The sequence below is a fragment of the Ascaphus truei genome, chromosome 3, assembly GCF_040206685.1.
Source record: "Ascaphus truei isolate aAscTru1 chromosome 3, aAscTru1.hap1, whole genome shotgun sequence".
In the NCBI taxonomy this organism is placed as follows: domain Eukaryota; kingdom Metazoa; phylum Chordata; class Amphibia; order Anura; family Ascaphidae; genus Ascaphus; species Ascaphus truei.
The window spans coordinates 429,295,192-429,302,147 of NC_134485.1; positions in this window are offsets into that span (position 1 = coordinate 429,295,192).

The window sequence follows — 6,956 nt, forward strand, 5'->3', positions numbered from 1 at the left end:
CGAATGAATGCGCCACCACCATTTGAAATAATGGCTATTAAGCGGTGGCGAGACGGCTGCCTGGCGAGAAACTGCAGAGAAGCCGTCCCCTGGCGAGATGTGTTTGCAGCAGAGAGAGATCCGCTGCTCTCTCTGCGCAAACATCGGCACATTAAAAATTATTTTAAAACCATTTTTATTGATAGTGTACATGTGCAGGGGGTCTCCGGAGCTGAACCGCATTGGTTTCAGGTCCGGGGACCCCCTACTTCCCGAGATACAGGCCCCTTTATGAGGTGCCGGTATCCCTCTGCATTTAAAGGTCCCGATCACGTGACCGCGGAATGTAAACAAAGCAGAGGGATACCGGCACCCCCTAAAGGGGCCTGTATCTCGGGAAGCAGGGGGTCCCCAGACCTAAAACTAAAGCGCTTCAGATCCGGAGACCCTCTGCACATCTACAGTATGAATAAAACACACATATCAATACACAATCATTCCTTACCTTAGCGGCTATGTGCTACGGTAACGAAGCAGCATGAATGTATTTTTAATAATATTGTACAGTGAGCAGGGGGTCTCAGAGCCACAAATCAATGCGGTTCAGCTCAGGGGACCCCCTGCTCCTGCACAATATTATTAAAATACAGAAATGCTGCTTCATTACCATAGCGTATAGCCGCTAAGGCAATGAAGGGTTAAGGCAGAATAGCATGTTTATTTGGGACAATTGCCCCCAATAAACATGGCAATAAACAACATACACCCCCTGTGTATTTAAAATACAAAAACAAGAATAAATACATTTAATACATATAGCACTAACCCATTACCGGTTGCCACAACGAAGGCCATCCTCATCTTCATCCTGCCCTCCGCTGCTGCAAAACAGACACAAGAATAAAAACATCCAAAGTAATGTCCCCTTACCCCTTAATCACCATAGCGGTTATTAACCGCTACAGTCATTAAGGGGTTAACCCACCCTCACCCACCACTCGGGATGCCTGCATACCCTCCCACACTAACCCCCCACCCCGTGAGGCCTAACCACCCTCACCCACTACCCACAAGGGAGGCCTACCCACATACCGTTTGGGAACACCCCCCCCCCACCCCCAGTACCCACAATAAAAACAATACAGTGACCCACAATAAACATCATTATATTTAATAAATACATTACCCACCCCCTGTGCCCCCCCATAAATACAAGATTTATCCTTTTACATACAGGGTTCATAACGCAGCCCCACGCGAGTCCCCGGTGGGCTGGCGGGGCACCTGACAGACCTACAGGGTACCAGCAGCCCTTTTCAAACAGGTTCTGGAGGCCTGCTGGTGGGTCCCGCCAGCACCATGGCCCCCAGGTGGTCTCCTTGGGTCACCGTGGTCCACAATTGGGTTCCCACGGTAGGCCCAAGGATGTCTGGGAGCCCCGGGTCAGACCCACAGGTGTCTGTGGGGCCTCGGGTGGTTCCCACGGGGTCTGGGGAACTCACGAGTGCTCACTACGGGTCCGCGGTGCCCCCACAGAAGTGGGACCACACATCTTCATCCCCGCACCTATGGGTCGGCGGTGCCCCCACAGATGTGAGGCCACCGCTTCATCCCCGCAGACTACGGGTCCATGGTGCCCCCACAGATGTGAGGCCACCGCTTCATCCCCGCATGTGTCACCCGTGGAACCGCCAGCCTGATACCCGTGAGATACCCGAGGAGACCCGCAGGTGGTCTCCAGAGGTCCCATGCACAACCACGGAACAAACCCTGGATGTAAAAAAATAAACCTGGCCTATACATTCAATACATTCCCTCCACCCCTCCCCAACACCTACAGTACAATAATGTGCAAAATAACTATTATCCAGATAGGGATAATAGATTATTTGCCCATTATTAAAAACATTAACTAGCATATTCTAATAAATTAAGTACTACTGACCTTATCAATAAGAAGTCTCAGATGCCAGCAACATCCTTGTCTTGCCCACAAAAAAACATAGCCAATACAAAGCCACTACATTGCAATTACATTCAGATATCAATTAACCCCTTAAATACCATATCGGATAATAACATCACAGGTAATTAAGGGGTTAAGCCACACTGGCCCGATACCCACCCTTCACCCATGAATTAGTACATTGGCTTCATCATGCAAATATATAAATATATATATATATATATATATATATATATATATATATATATATATATATACACACACACATGATGAACCAATATACAAATAAATGTAGAAGGGTTATCAAAAATATGCTGTACTCAAAATAACAGTTCTCCATAAATACACACTATAATACAAGTAATTTCCTTTCATAATCCTAACTGATATTACAATCAAAAAGATCAAATGCCAATCAAAAACCTCAAATCACAATCAACACATTGCATTAACATTGTATATATGATGCATATAATCTAAGCACCATATACATTCTGCAAATGAATGTTTACAATAACATTGCAAGCAAAATACAGAGAAGTCCAAACAAATATACTATTGTAACCAATCCGGTAAACATAAATCTATTACCATTCATTAATGACATCCCTAAACAATTTGCATTCCATCCCTAAACAATTTACATTCCATCCCTAACAATTAAACAATATACGAAATGAAACCTGCAACTGAACAATGTAGACTGTGAAAATATATAACTACCAACAAGCATAAAAAATTGACAACCAAGGCTAACCCTGACCTCTAATACAACATACAATAGCAACGATTACATCTATCTAATTTTAAAATACTTTAAACACACATTGAAGCATAGATGCATAGTCAAAATAATTAAAAACACATCAAATCAAGCTTTTAAAACAGTATCATTTCTTACCCTGTATGTATATATCTCTCTAGACATACATACATACATACATACAGTGGCAAGAAATGATATACCACAGATAATTAAATAAACATGTAAAGAAAAGAATTTAAAAAAATTAACTAGTTCAATTAAACACATTTCTTTACTTCACTTACCATTACTTGTCCCCACCGACTCCCGTTGAACTGGTTACTCACGATCAAAACCACCAGGCACAGGAACCCATAAAATAACAAACCATAAAAAAATAAACATTAAACTAAAAATCCAAATCAATCCACGGGTCTTCTACTTGTAATCCATCTTCATCTGTATTCTTCTTTCTTCTACCTCCTTCCGGGGTCTTCTTCCCGTCTTCGGCCACGCCCTGGTCTTCTTTCTTCTCCGGAGGTCCTTCCCCCTCGGCGTCTGGCTTCAAAATGAGACGACATAGGCTTTTAAAGGCCTATGACGTCACATTTTCGTCATATGGTTCCCACGGCCTGATTGGGCTGTGAAAACCATGTGTTTTGGCCGATAAAAAAAAAAACTGATGACGTCACTTAAAGGCAATGAAAGCACAGCCAATCAGAATGGCTTTGCTTCAATTGCCTTTAAGATTACGTCATTAAAAGAAACATGGCCGTCCACACATGGTACGGTAGCCAATCAGAGCGTGGGAACTCCATCCCTACTCTGATTGGCTCTAGTATACCATGTGACAGAGGCTTGGGGGAGAAAGGATGTGACGTCATTGAAAGCCTGTCACATGGTACTAGAGCCAATCAGAGTAGGGATGGAGTTCCCACGCTCTGATTGGCTACCGTACCATGTGTAGACGGCCATGTTTCTTTAAATGACATCATCTTAAAGGCAATTGAAGCAAAGCCATTCTGATTGGCTGTGCTTTCATTGCCTTTAAGTGACGTCATCAGTTTTTTTTTATCGGCCAAAACACATGGTTTTCACGGCCCAATCAGGGCCGTGGGAACCATATGACGCATATGTAATGTCATAGGCCTTTAAAAGGCTATGTCGTCTCATTTTGAAGCCAGACACCGAGGAGGAAGGACCTCCTACAGAAGAAGAAGGCCAGGGCGTGGCCGAAAACGGGAAGAAGACCCCGGAAGAAGATAGAAAAAAGAAGAATACAGATGAAGATGGATTACAAGTAGAAGACCCGTGGATTGATTTGGATTTTTAGCTAATGTTTATTTTTTATGGTTTGTTATTTTATGGGTTCCTGTGCCTGGTGGTTTTGTACGTGAGTAACCAGTTCAACAGGAGTCGGTGGGGGCAAGTAATGGTATGTGAAGTAAAGAAATGTATTTAATTGAACTAGTTAATTTTTTTTAATTCTGTTCTTTACATGTTTATTTAATTATCTGTGGTATATCATTTCTTGCGACTGTATGTATGTATGTATGTATGTCTAGAGAGATATATACATACAGGGTAAGAAATGATAGTGTTTTAAAAGCTTGATTTGCTGTGTTTTTAATTATTTTGACTATGCATGTATGCTTAAATGTGTGTTTAAAGTCTTTTAAAATTAGATAGATGTAATCGTTGCTATTGTATATTGTTTTAGAGGTCAGGGGTAGCCTTCGTTGTTAATTTTTTATGCTTCTTAGTACTTATATATTTTCACAGCCTACATTGCTCAGTTGCAGGTTTGAATTAGTTAATTGTTTAATTGTTAGGGATTGAATGTAAATTGTTTAGGGATGCAATGTTAATTGTTTAGGGATGTCATTATTGAATGGTAATTGATTTATGTTTACCGGATTGGTTACAATAGTATATTTGTTTGGAGTTATCTGTATTTGGATTGAAATGTTATTGTTAACATTCATTAGCAGAATGTATATGGTGCATAGATTGTATGCATCATATATTCAATGTTAATGCAATGTGTTGATTGTGATTAGAGGTTTTTGATTGGCATTTAATCTTTTTGATTGTAATATCAGTTAGGATTATGAAAGGAAATTACTTGTATTGTAGTGTGTATTAATGGAGAACTGTTATTTTGAGTACTGCATGTTTTTGATAACCCTTCTACATTTATTTGTATATTGGTTCATCATGTGTGTGTGTATATATATATATATATATATATATATATATATATATATATATATATATATATATATATATATATATATATATATATATAATGATGAAGCCAATGTACAAATTCATGGGTGAAGGGTGGGTATCGGGCCGGTGTGGCTTAACCCCTTAATTACCTTTGATGTTATTATCCGATATGGTATTTAAGGGGTTAATTGATATCTAAATGTAATTGCAATGTATTGGCTATGTTTTTTGTGGGCAAGACAAGGATGTTGCTGGCGAATGAGACTTCTTGTTGATAAGGTCAGTAGTACTTAATTTATTAGAATATGCTAGTTAATGTTTTTAATAATGGCCAAATAATCTATTATCCCTATCTGGATAATAGTTATTTTGGACATTATTGTACTGTAGGTGTTGGGGGGGGAGGGGGGTGTTGGGGGGGGAGGGGGGGTGTTCCCCAACGGTATGTGGGTAGGCCTCCCTTGTGGGTAGTGGGTGAGGGTTGTTAGGCCTCACGGGCTGGGGGGTTACTGTGGGAGGGTATGTAGGCATCCCGAGTGGTGAGTGAGGGTGGGTTAACCCAGCGGTGCGCAAAGTGGGGGGCGCGTGGGGGGCGGGAGATTGTGCTGGGGGGGCGCGGGCTGTTGCAGAGGCCCCGCGCTCTTCCCCCAGGCATTTAAATTAAATGCCGGGGGATCACGTGAGGCCCCTGCAACTGTTTACTTACCGGGATTCAGCCGTCTGTGTTGCGTCGCCATGGCAACGCGGCGTCAATAGACGCCGCGGCACCATGTGACATGACGTCACACGCCCACGCAGCGTCATCTGACGCGGCTGAAGGAAGGCAGGGGGGCGCGAGAGCCGAGGGCAGAGAGACAGGGGGGCGCAGCACAAAAAGTTTGCGCTCCCATGGGTTAACCCCTTAATGACTGTAGCGGTTAATAAACGCTATGGTGATTAAGGGGTTAGGGGACATTACTTTGGATGTTTTCATTGTTGTGTCTGTTTTGCAGCAGCGGAGGGGGCATGGGCAGGATGAAGATGAAGATGGCCTTCATCGTTGCAGCTGGACATGGCTGAGTGCTATATGTATTTAATGTATTTATTGCTGTTAATGTATTTAAAATGGGCACATTCACTGTTATCCCTTTGTGGATAATAGTAATTGTGGAAATCCTCCCAGGGGAGGTGTAAACGCCGCACAGCCATGGAGTAAGAACTTCAGAGAAGGCTGATCAGTGATTCATAAAAAACTTTAATGAGACAAAGTGCAAACGAATCCTCTTGACGCGTTTCGGCCCGTCAGGCCTTTGTCAAAAGAGTGATCCGTTTGTAACAGCATGATGTATATATATAGCCAGTGCAAGTTACAACACCTGTGAACAAGCCCCAAACAAATGGGTAACAGGTGTAACCCCTAACACAGCAAATAATAATCATCAAATTAAAACAGTGCTGTAATAAAATTGACCAATCTTATCATTGGATAGGAAAACATATACAGATAATTAAACATAATATGCTAAACCAAAATCTCTGATGAATTGGTCAAAAAGACTAAAAACATGTGAGTTAAAAGAAAAGAAAATGCACAAATGTAAATAAAGTTTATAATGAAATACAACATTGATTCTATGAAGTCTACCGGACTAGCAAGATAAAGTTTCACCAAAGATAGTAGAAAGAGCTATCAGTCACAAATCACTTGATATTAAATCTGTGTGTAATAATGCTTTGAATGATAAAACAATAAAGAAACAGCATATGATAAAGCATGTTGGACCATGTGAAAAAAGGGAAGTGAAGCAAGAAATTAAGAGGAACAGTGGGGGAAAAGGGGGAGTGAGAAGGGGACAAAGAGAAAGCGTGAAGAAAAAGAAAAAGAAAAAAAAGGGAAGAAAAAGGAAAGAAAAGGGAAGAAAAAGGAAGAAAAGAAGGGGAAAGAGAGACAGGACCGGGCGGGGGGAAGAAGAAGAGAGGGGAGAGAGAGCGGAAAGAGAGGGTGAAAAACAGAGAAAGGGGGGTGGGGAGAGAAGGGAGGGGGGGGGGAAAGAG